The sequence below is a fragment of the Tenebrio molitor genome, chromosome 4 (genome assembly GCF_963966145.1).
Source record: "Tenebrio molitor chromosome 4, icTenMoli1.1, whole genome shotgun sequence".
Taxonomy (NCBI): Eukaryota; Metazoa; Arthropoda; class Insecta; order Coleoptera; family Tenebrionidae; genus Tenebrio; species Tenebrio molitor.
In genome coordinates, this window is record NC_091049.1 from 24,834,722 (window position 1) to 24,844,777 (window position 10,056).

The 10,056-nt window shown below is 33.7% G+C and overlaps 1 long non-coding RNA gene across 3 annotated transcripts; it reads left to right on the forward strand.

The window, feature by feature from the left end:
* The first annotated feature begins 309 nt into the window (after positions 1-309).
* On the forward strand, positions 310-5,906 carry LOC138128551 (uncharacterized). Of its 3 annotated transcripts, XR_011158760.1 has the most exons (7): positions 310-453; positions 1,733-2,039; positions 2,093-2,164; positions 2,242-2,538; positions 3,622-3,705; positions 3,867-4,615; positions 4,689-5,906. It is a non-coding gene; the product is annotated as an uncharacterized lncRNA (long non-coding RNA). The 3 variants fall into 3 exon arrangements; XR_011158759.1 differs by having other exon boundaries at positions 316-453; positions 3,867-5,906; XR_011158761.1 differs by lacking the exon at positions 310-453 and adding an exon at positions 669-803 and having other exon boundaries at positions 3,867-5,906.
* Positions 5,907-10,056: the final 4,150 nt, after the last annotated feature.

Below are 10,056 nucleotides of genomic sequence, written 5' to 3' on the forward strand. Positions count from 1 at the left end.
CCACAAGAGGGTAGGGTTCGATGAACCCTCGTGGGGAAATCTTGTATCCGCCTCGACGATAAAGCTGGAGAACTCCTGAGACGTCCTTACCAGCCGATCTAGACTTCCTCTACGGGGACGCCAACACCTGTTGCACCAAACACCCCCAAATGTCCCCCTTCAAAACACAAACACACCCCCACGTGCACAGTCGTGAAGCCTCTCCAAATGGCACCGGAAGTCGGGGTTCGAGAGCCCGTTCTGGAACGTGTGCGAACCTTCTGGAATTTACGATTTGCCCCAATAAGATGAGATAAGAAGAACCAGACATGCGCACGTCTACGATAAGCTTAATACATTAGTCACTTCTTATTATTATGTCAAGCAATAATCGTAGCGTCTTCATAATTTTTTTGACAGTGGTTTGTTCCTTACCCATCATTCAAAATCCACGAAACGACTCGGATTTGTTGGGTAAGTTTTCAAATAAAAACTTTTTCTACTTTACGTCTTTAATGACTCTATTAAAACACCAAAAACAGTGTTTTAATGAAGGCTACTAAGACAGTGTTCTTAGAAACTTTTTTTTTGTCATATTGGCAGTATCACGCAATTTCTGCTAGTGTACAACAAATGTTATTCCTTTTCGTAAAAGGGACCATTGAATAATTGAAAATTATCGCATTTTCACCTTATTTGGCAAAGTAGGAATAGAAATTACATTTGTAGGTTAATTTTCACAGAGGCAAATGACGTACTCTATCTAAAATATATTCAATGTCCAGCTTGCAAAAAATATGAAAAGTCCACGGAATATTCCAAAGGTAAGATTTATTTCTCGAGTTATCAGATCTACAGGGTAATTCATCTTTTACCGCCGGTGGCAAAACGACCCTTAAAAATTGAGAAAAATTTTGAAATCTACAGATTTGATTTGTCGAAAAATTTACTTTCGGCAGGTATAATTTATTTCAGAAAAAGTTTTTTTATGAGCAGATATTTATAAAAAACTATTTTTTAAAAAAATTTCATCTTTAAAATGTTGCATCAGAATATGGCTAATGGCGTATAATCCAATATCTGCAATCGGTTTCGAAAAATGTTTGATAGTTTTTGAATTAAATCGATTTTAATGGAAAAATTGCTTTTATTGGTACTCGTTGACTTTTAGTGTTGTAAATTTTCTTTAACAATGACTACCCTGTAAAACTGAGCTGCTTAGGTGAATTTGTTCGATTTTACGAATAGAGTTGTAAAGGGCCCACTGCTGTGGCAATAATAATAGATCTTATTGTTAAGATATTGGGACATTATGTCGTAAATCATGAAGCGAATACAAATTTGAATATCAAAATGCGTTTATTTCAATAATACCATATGCTAATAGTTATTTATATATCAAGGCTGCGAAATCGTACTTTGACGACTAATAAATAATTGAGAAAATGCCAAATTTGACCTAATTAACTTATAAATTGCATTTTTTTGATATTATGTGCCTTATAAATTAGGTCTGCAAAATATGAAAATGAGATCATAATTTTTAAGGTCAATTTTGCCACCGGCGGTAAAACATGAATTACCCTGTAAAAAGAAGTGGAAAAATTTAACCAAACAAGCCCTTGGCCTGCTATAGGCTCGTAGAGTTTTAAGCTTGAATTTACGTCTACATATTTAAAAAACTAAAACGTCCACCAAAAAGTCTTTCTTCTTGACGTGATACACCGAAAACTAATTTTGGAATTTATTTCAGGTTTAAAATCCTTTCAAGGACCGTACATATCTATAGAAAATGGTCTCGATTCGAGCTTCTCTGTTAAAACACACGTCTCAGGCCACTTACTAGTTCACCTAGAGATGGACGGCATAGTGTGGCGCTTTCCGACATTTTAGAAAGAAAACCAAAGGAACGACTACAGCGTTCGACAAATAAGTAATACCGTATACATAATAAAAAATGGAAGAGTAATAAACAAAACTGAGAGCCCCGTTTCAAAAACAATTTTCGTAGAATTTGATTCAAGTGACACATTGTGGACAGTTTTTTTTTTTTTTTAATCGTGAGTCAGGTAACAAAAAACACAGCTATATTTATTCACTATTGATTTTGTAGTACGAGATGGAAGAGGAAAACTCTTAGAAATGGGTGAAGAATATGAATTCTCCCTAGAAGAATTTTCTAAAGGTAAATATTAGTGGTATCACTACAATTATTCAGTACTCTGAGAAGTAAAAACTAGCTCTAGATTTTATATTTTCCAGATTTTCAATCATTTCAAAGTGGATCATTCTTTGTAAATGAGGACAACTCGAGATTCTTTATTAAGACATCCAATGCAGGCGCATTAGATTTTAACATCGTAGCTGATAACATTCCAATCCACTTTTCAGTACCAGAAGAAGGAAATCAATGGAATCTCTACAATGTTTTATTTATAAATGGTACCATATGGGTAACCAAAAATGGTAACATTATAAGACAGATTACTAGCTCCGCCCCGGAAAGAATTTACGTAAAATTTCCATCAAATAATGACACGTCGTGGATGGTTTTTAACGGTGAGTAAAGTTGAGAATAATGCGTTCATTTTTCTCTCTGACTGTTTGGATAAAGTGTTATGTTATTAATTTGCGTCATGTAATGAAGTTCATTATCACACTAGTGAGGTACTGAACTCAACTGATTTTATTTATACAAATAATGGAAGCAACAATTGCAAACAACAATTATAATGTGGTGAAACTTAAACTAAACAAAAAATACAAATTACACCTGCAAATAACACAAAAACTTAATTGTTATAAATATTATTTAGGTACGTAGTTTTTACGTTACAAAGTGATGCCACTTCTGACAAATCTTTGATATGTATAAGTTCTTTTTTTCCTGCAATCTCCACCGAGCCAAATAATAAATCAACGCAACCTCTAAATCAAAATTGTAAATGTACGGAAGTAATGTGGTTACATCTTAAATAGTCAGTAAAAAAATTTTCGTCAGCTTCTGGCAAGCACTTGATAGCATCGCGTTTGGTAAAAAAAATTGATTCCTTACGAGTTTCTGTGTAAATTGGGCTTTTCTAATTGTCGGAGGGACAAGATTCAAACACGAGCGTAGCAAGGGTTTTAAGGCCTCGAGGGCAATTAGAAAAGCCCAATTTACCCAGAAACGAGTTGCATACAAAATTTTGTTGTTTGAAACGACGACCCTGAAGCTTCCAAATCTTTTAAAAATGGTTTCGCATTTGCTTTTGACAGTTTTGACAAATTTTTCAAGACGTAGCAGAAATGTAGCGTTGAATGTGTTGTCTAGGGCAACTGCTCGTTATCTGCTCATTTTGATTTAGGGCAGTTAAGAGGCAGTTTACAAGGGAGAAAAATGAGAATTTATGACAGTTGAAAGCAATAAATTCTTTGACAACCGACAGGTCACACATAATTCACTCCTTTATGAAAATCAAGATTTCAATGTTCTCCTATGATGTTCTCAAAATCATTAACCTAATTTTTAAGACTGACATCTGATAATTGAAATCTTAACGAATTGCCAACTGAAATTTTTGGTCACAACCAACTCTAATTTTGTTTTCGATCTTACTAAAGAGTAATAATATTTTATTATTAAATTAATATTTGCTTTAGTGTGTGAAGATCGAGAGAGCAGATCCTGTGATATTCAATGTCCAGATTGCAAAAAATATGAAAACTCCACGGAATATTCCAAAGGTAAGATTTATTTCTAGAGTTATCAGATCTCTTTTGTCGATACAAAAACCCACAAGTAAAAGTATACAAACTTTGCTTAAGAGTTCGCGAGATTTGTGGATTTTTTCAACAATTTACGACTTGATGATTTTTACAAAATAACCCTCTTTTTTTCCTTTCAGAAAATGTGAGGAAATCATCTGCTAACATCCACTCCTCCTGGGAGGTCATGTTGACTATTGCCACATTCATCTCTCTAGCTCTAGGTCTTTACTAAGTAATAACTTATGGCAATGATTATTATTTTTAAGTAGGGTACGTTATTAAATATAGTTTGTGGACTAAATCAATGTTATTAGCGTTGCATTCACTTCTCTGTACTTAAGCAAGTACAAAAACAAATACAAATAAATGATCAATAAACGGACAACAAAAATAAACGTAAAAAAATGTTATGCACATTTTATAGAGAGTGAATGTAAGTTTCGCCTAAACTATACAGGGTGGTCCCGATATAACCTGCCAGAAGAAATCCAGTAATAGGTGACGATGAGTAGAACTCATACACAAAAAAAGTTTCTAATAAAAGTCTTTTCGTTTTCGAGATAAAAATAATTGAAAATTTGGTCAAAATTTGCTGTACGCTAATGAGTTAATCGGTTTTAAAAAGGTAATTCTGGTTACTTGGCTGCGGTTTCTTTAGCAACGGTACCTGCAACACCTATGACATTTGTCAAGTTTAATTTTAAATTTGCGAATCCTTAAAAAAGTTATGAAATTCACGAAACAAGAATACGCCGATTTGCATTTACTCTATGGCGAAACACGTGGTAATTCAAGACCGGCATGGCTACCATACGGCGAGCGTTTTCCTGAAGGAGTCCTTCCGTCTCGTTGTACTTTTGTGGAGCTACATCTGCATTTATGTGAGGTTGGTTCTGACTGATTCCAATACGATGGCGTCCCCGATCCTCCATTTAACCCCCCTGGATTTTAATTTTTAGGGCCACAGGAAAGATTTGGTATACGAAGTTGAAATAAATACAAAAAGCCAACTCCAGAAACGCGTAACAGACGCCGCGAACCAAATTCGTAAAAACCCAGAAATGCTGAATTCTGTTTATGAAAATTGGTACCAGCGTACTCAAATGTGCTTAAATGCCAACGGAAGGCACACAGAACATTTATTATAAAATAATGTTTCTAGTCTAGTTTACCTTTCATTAGTTAGTAGATATGCTCAGTTAGTATAGAGTTGAAAGTACGAACATGTAAAGTGTAAATAAATTTATTCAATACATTATTTTGGATATTTAACCACAATTAAGACGATACTCTTATTACACAGTTCTTCCACAATTTTGCACACACTACCTATACATTTATTTACACATTGAGGAACACCACTTTATTATTTTATTACTCATTCATCTCAGTCTACAAAATCAGCTTTTGTACCTAAATAAGCTGGTGAATTAACGCACGCAGTGTACAGCGTTTTCAATAAATGTCATTAATTTGATTTAGTTTGTCAGATTTGAGATTTGTCATAAACGATACAGGTACCTATGTTGCTTAGATACTGTCATCCTTACAAACACCAACAATTAATTCCTGAGTAGGTACGTATTTTTGTGGTCAGCAGCGTCGAATGGGTGTGGATAGGGGTTAATTTATCCCCATTATTTTGGACCTAAGGAAGGGGGGTTTTATGGACTTGTTAGATCCTTCTAATGACCCAGAATTTTTTTGACAGGTTATATCGGGACCACCCTGTATATTTATTTATCGTTCTTCTTTTTTTTTACTTTTTTTTATCCTGAGAATGTAGTGGTCAGTTGTGCTTATTGTTAGCTAAATAGAGTAAGAATCTAATTGTAAGTTAAACGTACTGTATATGAAGTAGCAGATTATTTTAAGATTATTTTCATCTTGATTTTATTTTTAATTTGTAAGGATTTCCAGTTACTTTTAAACTAAAAAATACCTTCTCATGTTTAAAAAGAGCCAACATATTTCTTTTAAATCAGTATTTCATAAATCTTGCCATTAAAAAATTATATCAAAAGTGTAGGTATTCTACTAATTAATTTTACTCATTCCTACTTACTGAACTGAGATGAATATCTTTCGGCGCATATGCATATGATATACCTACTTACATTACACAGTGGTATTTTTGTAATATGTAGTAATATAAATAAACTTTTCTTAATATGTAATCATATTTTTTTTACATATTTACATTTTTTCTGAAAGCAGAAGATTATACAAGGTTATTCATGAGGAATAAAGAAAGAAGAAATATTGTCCGCGTCCATATCCAGCTTTACTTTGCAACTGTATTGTGGGTTGCAATTTTCAATTCTATTTGGCGTTGTTATGACATCGCAAATTCTTGAAGACAGATTTTCTGTATTAAATATCACAACGCAACTGATTTTATTTACTTTCTTGGGGCGTACTAATAGCAGACATGCGCATTAAGGCGGCTTCACTCGGCCGGCCGTATGTCCCCTCCCTATTATTCTATACTCCTTGCTTTTGAGCAGTATTTTGGAACCATTCGATTTTTGACAAAAATTAGTAGCACAATGCTATGACGGTGCAAGTGTCATGACAGGAGATTTGAACGGACTTCAAACACAGATCAAATCTCTAGCTCCGTTAGTACTTTTTACTTGCTGCTGTGTTTAAGTTGTCCGGTCGTCACATCGATACCATAGAATTTGTAACAAAAAGTGTACAAATCAAAAGTTGAACACTTTTGGAATATAAATCCGAAATTGGTAATTGTTCACTTTAACTACTTCTGGAATTTTCGCGTTTTTTCTGGCTAGACAGCCTCAGGACGTCCTCCTACATCGTTTCCCACCAGTCAAACCTTGTGCAAATGAAAATTTTCCTTACCCTAAGGGCGCGTACAGACTACGCGAACCGAGCATGTAATGTAACATGTAATGTAATGCTCGTCGCAAAATTGGTGCCACGAACAGCCGACGAACCGAGCGCGCAACGAACAGCTTCTATACTCCGTTCACTGATAGATCGCACGCCTTTTCACAGACACATAGACGAGTGTCTACGCTGCAAAAAGTCGAATAGCGCACATAACATTTGTTTATCATTAATACATACTCGAAGAATAAATAAATAAATAAATAAATAAACTTCATTCAGATTTACAGCTGTAATTCTGTTAACAACATCATAGGCGTAGGAAAACTACTGGCGGGATGGAGAGTGCAGGTTTCTCAGGTCCTCTCGGGCTGTTGATGTTGCTATGGAAACTTTAAAAAACGCGCGTTTTTTTTTGAAAGTAAAATAGGTTACCAATAAAAAAAAATATAACCATCACGGGTGCTCTGCCCGTATTTCGGCGATGGTCAGAATAAAATGGATGCCCGTTTTGGGGCCGATTTCTAATTTTACCTGAAAAGGTAGGAGGTTACAAGGAAGGGATTCGTCGCTAAAGTGTGCTTTCAAAATAAAATTTTCATTCTCCGGCGAACGTACAAGTAGTATCTTTTTTCGAGATTTTCGGTCCTATCATTGTCAATAATTTGTCAAAGTCTGTAGGAGACATTCTTGTAAAATTTGTATAATGTCCACTGACATGTTGAAATTTTAAATCTTGCATAAGTTCATTACCGACGCGTTTTCTATAGAGTTCGGTTCGCCACCAACGTCGCCGCTTCTTCTCTTTTTTAATCATATTGCACCCATCGTAAAATTAAAAAAAAAAGGCAAAGCCATAACTGCACATCTTCGGAGAAAGTAGGTAGAATGTTGGTTGTTTTTTAGTTTTGGTACCGAAAATAGACTCCGTGTCATCAAAAAAAAAAAACGAATTATAGTTTAAAAAAATTAAATTATAATCGAAGGTAAAATAACAAGACCTAATTTTTTTATCAGATTTAACAAATTAGGTCGCGTTATTTTTGGCAAGATTAATTCCAGAATTCAAACTTTAACGTTAATTATTTATTTTTAATACTTACAGTTATTAAAAACACAATTATTAAAAACAATTTGGGAATCTGACAGGCGTAACATGCAATTTTATTCGTTTTTGACAGAAGACAGACTAGGAAGACGATTTATCCGCGATAAACATTTTTGATTGGATGAAAGCAAGCGCTGAACACGCACGTTTGATGTATGTGAGAATTAATCTGTAGTAATATAACAATAATTGACTTAAATATCGGATTGATTTGCGAAGCTGATGGCATGCTCCATCTCGACTTATGCATTTTTACAACAAATTGACACAATTCGCATTATTTTAGAAAATGTGAAACTTATTTATTAGTTACTGTAAAGAGTTGCTTTCAAAAATAATAACCTATTTATTTTGTTCAGCATAAATGAAATGCTTAAAAAACTACAGTGTTTCATTTGACAATCAAGACCGTTTAAATAAGGGACAAAAACTAATGGTAACTGAAATTGTTGGAGATTAGATTTATGAGTTTATGACTGTGGTCAGCTCCCTTTGTCGAGATGCGTTTGTGAATGGCTCTTTGTGTTCGTCAGAAAACCGACACTGAGCGGAGCACTGCGAACCGTTCGTGGCGCGCATGCGCTCTCGAGGTTCACAGCTTCGCCATCCAAATCAGACGAAGGCTTCCTTGTAATTTATTTAAAGAGTGTAGTAAGTTATGGTATCTATTTAATAAAATGTATGGATCACCATATTTGTAAGACAGCCTAACAAATTAGTGAGTAAATGTTATAATCAACAGCAACTTCGCTCCTACCTTTTCAGGTAAAATTAGAAATCGGCCCCAAAATGGGCATCCAGTTATTCTGACGGACAAGCAGCCGTGATGCCTTAATAATATTTTTGCATCATCGGAACTATTAATAAATAGATAAAATTTTCTTTTTAATTTATTAAATTGTTTGATTTTTCCAAAGAAGGCATTTTTTTACATTTTTCATACTAAAGTCCATTCATTTTGTATTGAACTTTTCAAGGTCAAATAATTTTATTTTTTAGCTCTAATTATGTTTTGTAAATAATGACATGCAGGTAAACACCGTAAACGTTGAATTGAGCATTGCTAAATCACATTATGTTGGTTAGATGCAAGTCACTATTTACAAAACATAATTACAGAGCCAAAATTTAAATTATTTGACCTTGAAAAGTTCAATACAAAATGAATGGACTTTAGTTTATGGCCCATTGCTCTGCACGCGATGCCGAATCTAAACAATAATTTCTTATTTGATTACTTACCGTCTTTTGATAAGTAAACATGTTCATGAAATCGGTAAACACGTGAAAATGACCGGTGGTGCAAAAACGTTTTCTACTGACAAATTGTCATTACAAAAGTTTACCTGTAAAATGGTAAAGAAAAAAAAATTTCTTCATTTTAATAATAATAATAATAATAATAATAGCTTTTATTAACCCAAGAACAAAACTGTCCACAAAGGGTAACAAATAATAAATAATGTATATGTATATTCATAGGCATATACATAAATAACAATAAAAGAGAAAAGAAAAGGTAAAAAAAAACAACCTAGAAAATAATATAATAGAGAAAAATTAAATAAATAAATAAATAAATAAATCCCCAACATAACCAGCAAATACATCAACCACATCTAATTCAACAAAGACAATGCTTCAGATATTCGACGACGGAATGTACCAGCATGATATTCAAATATATCAGCAAATAGCTGCAACTGGTTATACAACGTACACATAGCAATAATTGGTGAATTTTGATGGTAATTAGTGCTTGAAAGTTGATTGCAGAATGTAGCACTATAACGAATTCCCAATTTTGGGATTCTAAACTTTAACATTTCAACTAATTCCGAACAATCAATCTTGCAATGCACGATTCTGTGTAAGTACAAAACAGATGCAATCTGACGCCTGACATACAAGGGTTCCAGCTGAAATTCATTGATTAAACATGTGTAGGCATAACCCCTAACTGGATAAGCACCAAATTTAACAAGGTACAAATACTTTAAAAATTTCCTTTGTATGGACTCAATGGAAGAAACATGAGTTTGATATCTAGGGTTCCATACCACACAAGCATATTCAAGGTGAGAGCGAATGAAAGCATAGAATAATAGTTTAAGGCAATCAATACTTTTAAAACTCTTAGTGTTCCTAATTATAAATCCTAACATTTTATAACATTTAGAAGATAGATGTTCATAATGTTTAATAAAATTTAATTCTCGGTCAAAAACAACACCCAAGTCTTTTTTATTGTGACACCTATTCAATACAACGCCGTTAATACTATATGGATACTCTATACATGACCGTATCCTAAAGAAAGACATTGCTTCACATTTCTTTATGTTTAGGTTCAGCATATTCCTACT